This window comes from Mustela lutreola, chromosome 13 (genome assembly GCF_030435805.1).
Source record: "Mustela lutreola isolate mMusLut2 chromosome 13, mMusLut2.pri, whole genome shotgun sequence".
Classification (NCBI taxonomy): domain Eukaryota; kingdom Metazoa; phylum Chordata; class Mammalia; order Carnivora; family Mustelidae; genus Mustela; species Mustela lutreola.
Genome location: NC_081302.1, coordinates 55,283,418 through 55,297,600, shown reverse-complemented (window position 1 = coordinate 55,297,600; position 14,183 = coordinate 55,283,418). Strand labels below are relative to the sequence as shown.

At 36.8% G+C, this 14,183-nt stretch overlaps 1 protein-coding gene across 10 annotated transcripts in view; it reads left to right on the top strand.

Moving 5' to 3' along the window:
• The window catches only part of ENOX1 (ecto-NOX disulfide-thiol exchanger 1), a 572,082-nt gene that overhangs the window by 283,819 nt on the left and 274,080 nt on the right, over positions 1-14,183 (top strand). For all 10 annotated transcript variants that reach the window (XM_059144563.1, XM_059144567.1, XM_059144559.1 and 7 more), the window contains one exon: positions 8,066-8,212. The gene's annotated coding sequence lies outside the window, so the exon portion shown is untranslated. The remainder of the gene's footprint in view (positions 1-8,065; positions 8,213-14,183) is intronic.

Genomic DNA, 14,183 nt, shown 5'->3' with positions numbered 1-14,183 from the left:
CATAGTTTTCCCCTGTCTTTCATGACCCTGAAAGTTTTGAAGAGTATTGATCATATATCTTATAGAATTTTCCTCACTTTTTATTACCTGATGTTTTCCCATGATTAAACAAGAGTTTTGGGATTCTAGGGAACCACAGAGGTGAAGTACCCTTTTTGTTATATCAAAGGCACATGATATCAACAAGACTTTTACTGATGGTATGAATCTTGATCACCTGAATGAGGTAATATCTGCCCATTTCCTTCACAGTTACTCTTTTCTTTTTCAGTATTATATTCATTTAGAACAAGTTACTAAATCTAGCATACAGTCAAGTAGAAAGAAATTAAGTTGCACCTCTTGGGTAGAAGAGTATCAAAATATTTTGGACATATGTTAAAACTATTAAGGTCATTTTTAATATTTTAGAGGGGCTACTTTAGAGGCTATTTAACTATCATGCTCTTGTTTAAGTTTTTGCCCACTAATTTTAGTATTCATCATTAAATATTTTCTGTAGCATTTACTACTGGTTGTTCTAATTATTTTCTGTTTCCCTCGTTCCTTTTACATTTTTTATTTGAAATTCTGTAAGAAGACTTCTCTCTTTTCTCATATTTATTTGTTTATTCAATCATTTTTATGTCATTATGGACTCATGGCTATTTATTTTAGTTTTGGGTTACATAGTCTAAAGTTATCATTATTTATTTTGTTTCTCCTATTGGCCATTGGGAACTCTTTCAGGTTGGCTCCTTTGCCTTTCGACATGCTGAATAATAGTTTTTATTAGTATCATTATTTTTAACACTTTCATGCTTCCTGGCATTATAAGATGCTCCAAACTTATCCACAATAGATGTTTGGGGTAAACCACAGAGTAGACAAATCAATAATCTCATAACATTTATTTAATGTTAAAAAATTGTGTTTGATGGTATGGAGAACAATGAAGTTGAAGAAATTTCTGCCTTCAAGGATTCTATCTATTTTCAGAGATAAAATAAACTATTGAAAGATAACCAAAAAATAGAGCACCACAATATTAAATTAGTAAGGGCTACAGAAGCTTACAGAAAAGGAAAAATAACATTTAGCTAAATACATCAAGAAGAAAGCCAGGAGAGATGCATATAGCTTAGTCAAGTGAAAGAGATAGGAAAAGAAGCAAGTTCAGGAATTGTTATTATATGATGTAAGAAGCAGTAAGAGACAAAGTCATCTTAGATGGAATAGATAAATTTCTTGTTTAGTAAGATAAAATCTACTAACTTTGATATAAGAAGAAATAGAAAGCAGACATAGCTCTATATTTGTTAAGTAAGTTGAATTTATAATTAAATGCCTTCCCACAAAGAAAAATTCAGATCCAGCTGGTTTCACTAGTGCATTCCTTCAAATTTTTAAAGAAATAATACAAATCTGAATTAGAGACAACACTTCCCAAATCATTTTCTGAGACCTGCGTAACGTGAATACTAAGTCCTGAGAAGCAACACTCTAAAAGAAAGTTGCACATTGATGCCCCTAATGACCATAGACACAAAAATATTTGACCCACAATTAGGAATAGAATGCAGTGATATATTTAAACAATGATATGTCTTGACCAAATTGAATTTATTCCAATTATGCAAGTATGCATTAACATTAAAATTAAAAAATCAGTCCACATACAGGATAAAAATCATATGATAATGTCAATAGATTCAGAAACAGCATTTGACAGAATTTAGCACCAAGTCACAATAAAAACTCTCAGCAAAACTACAAATAAAAGGAATCATCCTTAACCTGATAAAGAAAGTCTTTGAAAAATCTGCAACTAACAATGTTGAAACAGAGAATGCTTTCCTCCTAAATCAGGAAGAATGCATGGGTGTCTATTCTCACTAATTCTGTTTAACACTGTACTGGAAATCCTACCCAATGCAATAGAGTTAACCAGTTAAAGAAATTTTTAAAGCTTACAGATTGGAAAGGAAGAAGTATTTAAATTGTCTCTATTTGCAAAGGGCATGATTGTGTATCTAGAAAATCCTAAGGGACCTAAAAAGACCTATTTGAACTTAGCGAAAATGTATTGAATTTAGCACGGTTTCAGGATACGAGGTCAATGCAAAATATCAGTTCTATTTCTATACACTAAGAAAAAATTAGGAAGTGGAATTTAAAGCAAAGCCAATTACATTAGTATCAAAATCATAAAGTAGTAATATATTTAAATAAATAAGTACATGACCTATACACTGAAAATTGTAAAACATTTCTGAGAAAAATTAAAGAAGATGTAAATAAGTGGGGAGAGATATACTATGTTCTAGAATGGAAGACTCAGCATTGTTAAAATGTTGTTTTTTCCCCAAAATAATGGACAGATGTAACATAATCCCAAAAGGTTTTATTGTTGTTCTACCAAAAAAGCTTATTGGTAAAAATTGACAAGTTAAAATTTGTATGGCAGTACAAGGACTTAAAAGAATTAAAACATTTTTTCCTTTTTTTTTTTTTTCTACTGAGTCAAACTTTTTTTTAAAAAAAGAATGTCAGTATTGGGGGACTCTTACTCCCTGATTATAAGACTTACATAAAATCATCAATAGTTAAGAAAATACGGTATTAGATAAGGATAGAAAAGTCGATCAGTGGAGCAGAATCAGCTATCAGGAAAGAAGCAATTATGTAGTTAGTTGATTTTCAACAAAAGCACCAAAGCAATTTCGTGCGATAAAGGAAAGGCTTATCAACAAATGGTATTGGAGAAATTTATTAACTGTATTGAAACAAAATGAAACTTAATGCTTACCTCACACAGAAATTAATTCAGGATATATCATAGATTTTTTACATGAAAACAAAAACTGTAAAGCTTCTAGAAAAAAAAAATGTAGGAGTATTTTTTTAAAAAGATGACAACAGTACCTCAAGGTACCAAAAGCACTAACACTCTTGGAAAAAACCTGATAAAGGGGACTTTGCCAAAATAAAAAACTCCTGCTCATGAACAGACATTGTTAATAGAGAAGCCACAGACTGGAAAAATAATTTGTAATACATATATATGACAAAGGAATTGAATTCAGAATATATAAAGAAACTTTTACAACATAATTTAAAAAGACAAAGAACATCCTTCCCCTAAAGGGCAAATGACTTGAACAAAACCTTCACAGAAGAAAATACAAAATACAAAACACGTTTGAAGTTGTAATAAGGACATTATTAGTCATAAGGGAAATGGAAATATAAGTACTACTTGATGCCCACTAGAATAACTAAAAGTAAAAGCACTGATGACACCAAATGCTCGTGAGGACGTGGGGAAGCAGAGAGTCCTACAGTGCTGGTGAGGGGTAAAACAGTACAGTCATGTTTGGAAAACTGGTGATTTCTTTGAAATCCAAAATGTACCTGCCCTATGCTGAGCAACCTCATGCCCAGTTATTTACATGAGAAAATGAGAGGATATAGCCATCAAAAAAAAAAAAAAAAAAAAAAAAACCTTGAATAAGAAGTTCTTAATAGCTTTGTGTATAATGGCCCAGACTGGATCAGCCTGAAATGTCTGTCAATACGAGCATGGTGTTTTCATACAATGGAATACTACACATTTACGCAATGGAGTAATTCTCATAAATTAACTAATAGATTTAAAAACAAGAATAAATCATCATTATTATGTTGAGTGAAGGAAGCCAGACAAAAAAGAATGTATACCATATGATTCTATATATATGTAGTTCACATATAGACAGAACTATCTTTAGTGACACAAATCAGAACTCCCCTTTTGGGAGGACTTGCCTGGAAAAGAACTTTCTAGGGTGATGGAAATGCTCTTTATCTTAACTGGTATGTAGGTTACTTGGGAGTGTATCTTTGACAAAGCTCACCGAACTGTATACTGAAGATCTGTGCCATTTACTATATGTAAATTATATCCCAGTTGGAAAAAAAGAAAGACCTCGTCTTTGAAATTCAGAACTGGTCTTTGGGGAAGGATTTATCAAAGCTTGGGTTTGCAGTATTCATAAGCATAGGAAGGAATGTCACATTTCTCAAACTCCGCACCTCCAAGGAGAGTTCATTATTGCTTTCCACTCCCCAGGCATGCAGACACATGCCAGATCCTTTCTTGAATTCTACATTTTGTCAGTGTTCTTATAGGCTAAGGCTCAAACTATTCTTAATTTTTTTTTTTACCACTTCTCTTATTATGAATTCTACCGAATTGATGGAATTTCTTCTGTTCCCTGTCTTTTTCTCCTGTCTAGTCCTTCCTCGGTATTTTCACTGCTTTCTCTCAAATTCACTCTCTGCGGCAGTCCTGCCCTTCCCCCTCCCCTAATTTTGACCACTGATGCCGCATTCATTTTTAGGAACACACACTACATCAATCCAAATCAAAACCCTGCCAGAAGCTCTGAGCCACACTACAGAATTTCAAGTTTGCAACTCTGGAGTTCACACTCTGGTCTTCTTCTCCAACTCTGTAAAATCACCATTCCAGTCACCAAATAGGTCATGATTTGAGGAACTTAGAACTCATCCTTGAGACAATAGGACACCATTGTAGGTTCTTCTGTAGTGAATATACATAGTTAGGGTTGCATTTTATTTCATTTATGTAGTCATTCATTCATTTTTTTTCCAAATATTTGTTACTACCCTAGACCAGTCAGAGAGGATGACTGATCTCTGAACTGTTTTCAGGATGAGCTACAAGAAAGAAAACCAACTAGAAGCTTAGGGAAGTACATAAAGTATAACGTCATGAGTTGGATGAATGGGAAGAAGCATTGGTAGGATTTCCCAACTCAGTGGAAGGGACGGAGAAGGGTGAGAAGGGAACGATGCTACCAGAAGCTTTGTAGGCTCATTCATTCTCCTAATGCAGACCTCCCTGGGCCATAAAGCAGGTGGGGGATGTGGGAGAATTCAAGCCACTGTGCTTCTAGCTCTTCTGTTTAGTGCAATGGTGTATGTGTCTGGCAAAGGACAAAGTAGCACAGTTCAGTAAGCCCTTGAAAAGAGACTACAGAGGGACTGCATTTTAAATCTATAAATGATGGGATTCCTGCTAAGCTTCTTTTGAGTTAAAAAGTCCAGAGTAGGGGGGAATAAGAATATTCATTAATGGAAGAAGACAACATTTCTAAATGAATGATGCAAAATCAAATAAAGTCTTTGTTTTCATTGCTTCTCAAGAATCAAAGTCACAATCATTCTGTGGCTCTGTGCTTATAACAATATAGTACATCTTTTCATTATACTTCCCAGAATAAAAGGGTGTATAGTTTCTCTGCACAATGACAGACATGTTTTCTTGAACAATACTCTGTAAAGGTCACATTGGAGATTTGAGTCACAAGCCCTGTGATTTAAATTTGAAGCTAAGTTTTAAAGTGGTATGTCTAGAGCTTGCCAAGTTCCATTAAAAGCCATGCTGTCATTTTGGATTACAGTTGAGTAAAACAGGATTCGGCAAGATACAGTATCTTTCTTAGTAACAATACATAGATTTTCTTCTTTGTATCATTCCCTGGCTGTTGTTATGGTAGATATCTACTTTCACACCATATCCTGGGAAATAATGTTTAATTTCATGGACCTATTTTTTTTTTCCTAAAGTAGCTCATTTTCTAGCTTAAAGAGGATTTTTGTAAAAGCCTAGTCATTTGTGCGTGTTTACTTATGGTGGCTCTTGAATGTTACCTTTCCACTGCTGCCTTCTTGATTGCCTTTAGCCCCTACAGAGAGGATTCCAACTCACTGAAGCTTTGGAGCACTTTTTGCCTTGCTGACATCATCATGGTCTGCTACACAGCAGGAATATTACTTCTCCCTAATATTTGCTGGGTTCTTACTATGTGCCACTCATTGTGCCAAACGCTTTCTCTAGGTGATCTGACTTCATGATCCCAAAAAATCTGCATGGGAGATATATCATTTCTGCATTTGGTAGATGAGAAAGCTAAGGGTAAAGAGTTAAATACCTTGCCCCAGGTCAGATGGCTGGTAAGTGATGAAACAGGAGCACCCTTAGGCAGTCTGGTCCAGACCCCATTCTTTCTTGCTTTCTTTTCTTTTTTCTTTCTTTCTTTTTTTTTTTTTTTTTTAAAGATTTTACTTATTTATTTGGTAGAAAGAGAGAGAGAGATCACAAGTAGGCAGAGAGAGGGGGGAAGCAGGCTCCCTGGGATCAGGACCTGAGCCGAAGGAAGAGGCTTAACCCACTGAGCCACCCAGGTGCCCCCGGACCACATTATTTCAAACAGTTATTAGGACTGCCTTCTTAAAATTTTTGACATCCTACTCACATTCCCCTGCAAGAAAGTTAACAGGTATGAGAGGAAGACTACCTTGCTTATTTCCATATTCCTGGAGTTTGCTGACTTACTGATTGACTCATAAAGAAATGAGCAGTCAGCAGTGGCCGAGTGAATATTTGAAAACTGCCATTTGGATTTTATGGGAAGCAGGGTGTACAGGCATATCTCCTAAAACTTTGCTTTGGGATATGAAGAAAACAGAATGCTAGTATATGAGATGTTTAAGAAGAGTTTCTGTTTATTTTTATCCCTGTCATTTAGGTTAGATCCTATGGTCCAAACACTTCCTTTTCCCAGTTCTTTGTCAAGCTCTTCCTCTTTCTCTTAAGCAAAGATAAACTAGCTCTGTTTGGCTATGTTCTTTTTTCTTTTTCCCCTATGTAATAATCCCAGACTCCAGTCCTACAGAACTCTGAAAGTACTATCAATCGTTTCCCCCATCCTTTATTCATGACTTAAGCTTTTGTTGCCAAAAATAAAATAAGGTTTTTTTACAGTTACATGTGACCTTCCTGCTCCACCATTCTCCAGCCTTTTTGAGGAGCTTCCCAAATGTGGTGTGGATATGAACTAAAAGTCCCAATACTCAGAAGTCAGTGGCATTAAAAGCTGGAACTTCAAGGGAGGTTTTGACGTGGTTAATTGGTGGGCAGTGACCCTGAAACATGCTGTGGGAGGGGGTGCTGGGACCTCCGGTGGAGGGTAAGCTGAGGGTTGCTCTGTGTTGGCACTGGAGCAACCGGAGACACGTCGCTGTTTAACTAAGAAGGAGAATGGAAATCTAGATGGTGTCCCGCTGAGCCTTCCCGCCCGGTCACCTTCAGAAGGATGTGGCCATGAGGAGATACAGTAATAGCACTCAGAGATGCCATGGAAGCTGCTTCCAGCCCCACCTGTAGTAGGCACACCCTCCCCTTTTGCTGTCCTGGGGAAGGAACAGGGGGTGAGGCAGAGACCCCAGAGGAAGAGGACAGCATCCCCCAGATGGTGCACACAGCACACAAACGGACATGGCGGTCTTAACAAGGGAGCTGCGGAGTTGCCAGTGGCTTTTCTCTCCTTACCTAAAGAACAAAATGGGAGACAAGCTGCCCTGTTTAGAATGGAGAGTCTGTATTTCTGTGACTAAATTAAGACAGGATTATACATAAAACTAAAGCAAATTAGGAAAGAAAATGTCTGAATTTGATGATATTTGAATTAATTTAATAAATTGCAGCCTTTGTCTATTGTCTTGTCAATTCTGCTTGTGAAATGTTTTCTCTAAACCACATAGGCCACAGAGTGAAAGAGGGAAAAAGCCAGCCCTGAAGCCTTGGGGCTTAGACAGACCCAGGTTCTAAGCCTGACCTCAGGAGTCTGTACTTCATTTTTCTCATCTGTGAAATGGAGCCAGTACTCTCCGCTGGCGGGCCCGTGGTTCAGATGAAGAGCCCAGATATAAGCAGCCCCTCACCGAGCCCCTCACTGTGCAGGTGGGCACTCCCTAAATACCAGAGTTGCTCCCTCTGTATCCATCCCCCAGGCGCAGTTCTTCAATACGCCTCATCTTTAAAGGTTTTTAGATACAGGACTGAGAGAGTACCGTCTGACCCTGCCATTTGTGACTAAGATTTGGGGGGGGGGGCGGGTATAAGATAACAGAAATGAATCATTATATTAATAATAGCAGTAGGTTTTAATACAAACCATGATGGCTGAGACTGGATTACTTGGATATTTCCTAATAGCATGCTTTTCTTTCCTTCCAGAAGCATCTGGCATGTCAGAGCCACACTGTTATCTTCTGTGGGACTCCCTCTGTGAACAGCTTCCATTTAAAAGACTTTTGTGAATATATTGTTTCAACCAGGTCCCCAGAGAACATATTTGTCTTCTGATCTGCTGGAGATCTTAAGGTTTGTGTTCATATTTTCTATTTTTCTTAGAGAAGATATTATTAATTTTGACAGATTTTTTAAAATGGATCATAATCTTGCTCTACTGTAATAAGAACTCTAAAATAGATTATGTACAGATTATAATCCTTTGATTTCCTTGGGAGATAGATACAAATGAAAAGAAATTTGATATTCTACTTCTCATACTTATTATCATATGCTCTGTAGGATGTTATAAGGATATTAGAAATAAAATATCCCCCACATTGGCTTAAAAAAACCTGTCTTTTCATTCATAAATTCTGAGTAGATTCAATAAATTTATATTGAGTATCTAATTGATATCTAATTGAGTATCTAAGTAATATCACTTAGAGAACTTGTAGATAAATTATATCTTGAAGCATTAAAAAATCAAAACTGCATTGGTCAGTATCAACTATGACGACAATGATGATGATGATGATGATGATGATGACGACAACAGCTTTTCAATTAGAAAGACTCAATGGCCTGAATGTTTTCAATTAGGTCTACCAAGGGGAACTCACCCTGTGATTTATAATGATAGAACAGGGTTGTTGTTATTGCTTTTTAATATGTATATATTAACAGCTTAAAAATTTGCTAACAATAATGTTGCTTATTCAATAAAAAAAGCTTGCTAGCAAAGCAAACATCTTATTTTGGAAGTACATGTTTTGCTGTTGAGATCGTACCAAGGAAAATACTTTTATTTTGAAAGTACTTTCCGACAAAGACCTACCTAAAGGCTGAATTCAACCCATGCATCTTTCATAGGTGGAAAATAAGGGGAGAGGGTAAAGCTTGGTCCCACTGAGTGGACAAAAACTCAATGAAGAACAAGGAAGAAGCAACATCATACTTTCCCTAGAATGACATGTCTTTTCCAAAGGTGTTTATTTCATTTGGTTGGACTTTTATTCTGTCTACAGTGACCAAATGTTTTTTTCCTCTAATGGCCCTTTTCTGTGGGTTTTCTTCTTATTTCTTTTATTTCTGCTGAGAAATCAAAGTAGATTTCACTGCAGTGCTGGGCCAGATTCCAGTTCTCCCGCTGCACCCTTCCTCACTGGGAGGCCTGATTGGTTCACGTTGAAGGGTGAGGCACACAGGACGTACTGGGAGAGAGGGATGGCGGATGGGAAGTTGTGCCTCCACCTTTAACTCTCCAGTCAGTCCATTTGGTAGTAAATTGTAGGGTGTAGAAACCTAGTAAGTGTATCCACAGAAACAGAAGTGCTAGAAAGGACTTTAGAAGTTACCTAAACATTCTTTACTCGTCTGTAAGAAAGATCCCACTTGAACTGTCTAAAATCAATGAGAATCTATTTGTCTTCCAACCTTCATACCTAGGTTTCCTCTTTCCTTTTGAAACCTAATAGAGTCTCCGTTCTTAGAAACCCTGTTGTCAAGAAAGCCAAAGCAATCCCTGACCACCCAGCATGACAATGCATCAGATCTCCCAGGGAGAGAGAGAATTTACTCATCAGACCCCTCCTGTCTCATCAAAGACTCGGTTCTCAAATCATCCTTTTCCTCGTCAGGAGAAAGGAAACCATTTTATGAACTTTTTCTATGAAATTGTATAATCCAAAAATTTACTTATCCTCACAGTTTTTTTCTGAGACTCTGAAGATCTCTATGATCCATTTAAGATTAGGAATCCAGACTGATTGAAGGAGCATTAAACATCATCTGTTAGTGTTTCTCAGTGGGGCCAGTATTGACATTTCAGCGGGGGCAGTTCTTTATGATGCAAGATTGTCCCGTGAGTTTTAGAATGGCCAATGGCCCTGGTTTCCAGGAACCAAAGAGTAGTTAGCTCCCTCAGCTTCCAGTCATTGCAGTAGATCACCAGTTTCTGACCTCCTTCCCATCTGGCTGCAGAGGACCAGGACTGCCCAGACCACATACTCCTCACTTAGGATTGAAGATGCTGACACTGGCAGAGTTGAGCAAAGGGTAGGGCTGGACCTAAACCCCAGTTTTTAACACTGGGTACCATTCTCTGCCCACTCCATCATACTTCTATTCTGGGCTTACATTTATTTCTCAGCTCTCCAGGAACAGTGACATGCATGTATAAACTAGAATTTCTGGTTTAGTGTTTAAATGACATCAGTGTTGTTTGATGTGGGAACATGGCTATGGGAAAGATAATACCAGAACTCAGTGCAGGAAAATAGCAAAGAGACGACAGCTCTGAGGATTTAAAGAAAAGACAGGACCTAGACCCCAGAGGAAATAGTGAGGTTGATGTTGCAGAGGTGTTAGTTCAGTTACCGAAAGAGAAAAAAGTAGAAAAGCTGACATCTGAGTGGAGACTGAAAAAGGTTAACTAATTAACAAAGGAGTATTTCTTCCCTTGCTTTTCACTGCGTACCCTAGTTTCAACTTCCTACTCCATGTCACAGGCTCCCCCAGAAGTTCCAGGATCAGTTTCTGGGGAGGTGAAAGGGCTCTTGACGGAAGCTGAAACTCTCCCTCCCTGCAGTCCAGTATCCCCTGCCTCGCCCACCCTCTGTCAGCATTTCTCCTTTCTCCCTCATTTGCTTATTGATGACTCCTACTCTATGCTTCAAGCAGAGAATGGGGAAATGACTTGATGCCTTTTATCTTTCTGGATCCTTCCAAGGTCCCAAGGAAAGTTGTAAATTGAAAGAATGTAGAAACAATTGAGCTTCAGGAAATTTCTCCCCCAGACAGTCTGTTAAGGCTCTGATTTCTTGGGGCTACTGGGTAGCTCTGTCGGTTAAGCGTCAGACTCCTGATTTCAGCTCAGGTCGTGGGATTGTGAAATCGAGCCCCTCTTTGGGCACTGCACTTAGCAGGGAGTCTGCTTGAGATTCTCTCTCTCCCCCACCTTCTGCCCCCCCTTTACTCTCATGTGCATATGTGCTCTCTCTAAAATAGGAAATCTTTTTCAAAAAAGCTCATCCTAGAAATATATTGTAATATGTAACATGTAGAGCTCTCTCCCTCTCTCTCTGAAATGTTTTTTAAAATGGCTCTGCTTTCCTGAGACATTTATCATAATATAGGTACCTTTTCATAGAAAAATAAAATCTCATTCACTATGAATTTTTTGTAAATTGACGTAAGAAATCATATAATTCCCTAGTACAGAAGTTACTTATGAACAAAATGGAATGTGTTCATGACTTACAGATACAATTCTAAGTAGGAGTATCTGAGTTGTAATAGTTTATACTTAATATCTGCCTTACCTTCTTACAAAATACACATGTTAAGTACAGAGTTTATGAAAATAGACTGGACTAGAGGACTCTGTTTTCTAGTAAACTGAGGAATCCTACATGAGAAGATTTATCATATCCAAAAATGCAGACATGTCTGAAGAGAGAAATAATAGCATCAAAGGCTTCCCTTATCTTATGTTATTTAATTATTGAAAGCTTTATGACTGAGTTCCTCAGCCAGATTCTTTAAACATGGTGATTTTCCTGTTCTGTCTTTTGTGCACAAGACACCAAGTTAAATTTGACTTCTCAGAGTTTCTCATTTCCTGAAATGCAGTACTAGCTGTATAAACATGGAAGAATAAATATTAGCTTTATGAGACCATGTTCCTCTGCTAGCTGAAAAATGGCATATAATAAAAAATACAAGGATGTAATATTGAAAATTATAGGTCAATATGCCCTCTTACTGTGGGTATATATCTAATCCTCATGCATGGAGACTACTTTTTCAGAAAAATGTGTACTGAGTAATACCACTTGTGTCTGTGATATATTTTCACCCCTCATATTTAACAATATATCTCATGACTCTCACCTCACTAGTGAAACATTTCAGGCTTATTTGACATTATGATGTAAAAAAAACAAAAACAAAAACAAAAACAAAAAACTCTCTGGCTCTTTGCTATTAATTCTAAGAATTGCAAATGATCCAAAGTTAATAAAATGTTTTCAAGTTTCCTTCCTGCTAGAGTACCTCAGACCCAGTGAGCTCCTTGGAATTACATTAGGAAAATGCTTAATGGTAATTTTGAAAGAACAGGCAGAATTCATGAGGGGTTTAAAAAAAAAAAAAAAAAAGTTGAGTGTGGTCTTGAAAACTAATCAATACTTTAAATGTTTAAATTGCTATTCCCAAATCCAGACTCTAATTATACATTTTTAGCAGCAGTGAAAATGTGGTATCCATGCCTTAAACCTCACATTCACACCCCATAAGGAAGAAAAGAGTGACTTACATGGATAGTATATGATTGAAACACTCTTTTAAACCTAGAGGATTCAATATAATTATGTTCAGATAATTCACTTCCATCTGGAAATTACCATTCATTTTCCAAAAGTGCCACTGACTTATCATATCAAGGACAGTCTTTTCTTCTACATTAACTCTCCATTGTTCCTCTTGCTAAAGATGGAAAATAATCAGCCTTGTATATTCCAGGCTCAAAAGTAAGAAAATTGGACTTACAAGAATAGTTTGTTCTAATTGCCTAAATTTCTACCACATCTTTCTTTTAAACCACAAAATTTTTAAAAATACATTTTTTATTATGAAGTAGTTTAAACCTATGGAAAAATTTAAAAGCCTATATATCCATCCCCATATTTTAATATATTTATATTATTATATTTGCTTTGGATTTCTTTTTTTTTTTTTAAGCTAAAAAAAAAATCACCCTCCTTCCTATTCATCCATTGCCCAGAGGTAATATTAACACTAATAAAATTGTTGCCTATTGTTCCATTTATATTGTGTTATATCATATTATATATACTGGTTATGGAGGTATAGATGTTGACATATAGATATATATCCATAACTAATATAAGTCTGTCCCTGTATATATTGGAATATTATTTTTAAATGGGGGAGATCATACTGAATTTGTACCTTTGCAACTTGTTTTAACTCAACACTTTTTTTTTCTCAACACTTTTTAAAATTATGTGACATCTGGCTTATTCTTAGTAGTTAATTATTGTTTAGTCTCCCAAATATCTACTGTCTCATAACAGAGCATTTACAGGCTTCTTTTTTTTTTTTTTTAATCTTTTATTGTTCACAGAGGACATAGGGTTTCGTACGTGGTATGGCTATATCCTGCCTGCCACTGGAATAGGCCCTTGGGAAATACTTGTTTTTTAAATTCTGTAAATAAACCTTTTCTTCCTTCTTGTCAGCAAACTCTTCTACTTCTTGCTCTGTTGTTTCTGGTAGATGTGCCTTCCTCTTTCCCTCCTGATTTTTCTGACAGGCATTTTCTAATGTGGCTTCGCCCATTCCATCTCACTCAAGGATAAGTGTGTCCAGACTGTGAGAAAAGACAGAAGAAATAGACCAAAGACAGAGAGAGAATGCAAGAAGGAAGAAGGGATTCCTTTCCAGCCCTCAGATTCTGACCTTCAGTTGGCATCCACAAGAGAGAGTTTTTCAAGTAAATTTGCACGGGGTTTTATCCTCCACCATCGCAGGGGGCCCCTAGTTCTAGAAGCCATTCCTTTTCCATTGGAGCAAGCAAACATTTCATCTCTTGGTTTCATAACAACATTAGAAAAATGCATATGAATTTGTTTTTCTTTTTAAAGATTTTATTTATTTGATAGAGATCACGAGTAGGCAGAGAGGCAGGCAGAGAGGGGGGGAAGTAGGCTCTCTGCTGAGCAGAGAGCCCGATGTGGGACTCAATCCCAGGACTCTGGGATCATGACCTGAGCCGAAGGCAGAGGCTTAACCCATTGAGCCACCCAGGCTCCCCACATATGAATTTTTTTAAAAGGTAGATATAATGTTAAAAATTTCCAGATCGGTTAAATGTTTGTTTAGTGTATGGTGCTTTCAAAAAAGGGGTACTACCAAAATCCTCAAAAGAATACATATTTGTACTTTTTTAGTAGATTTTGGGGCTGTCTTGTGAGTGTTTTGCCTAGCGTGTGCCAAAAAAATCTTTGTCGAATGGTTGAATGAATAAACAGGGTAA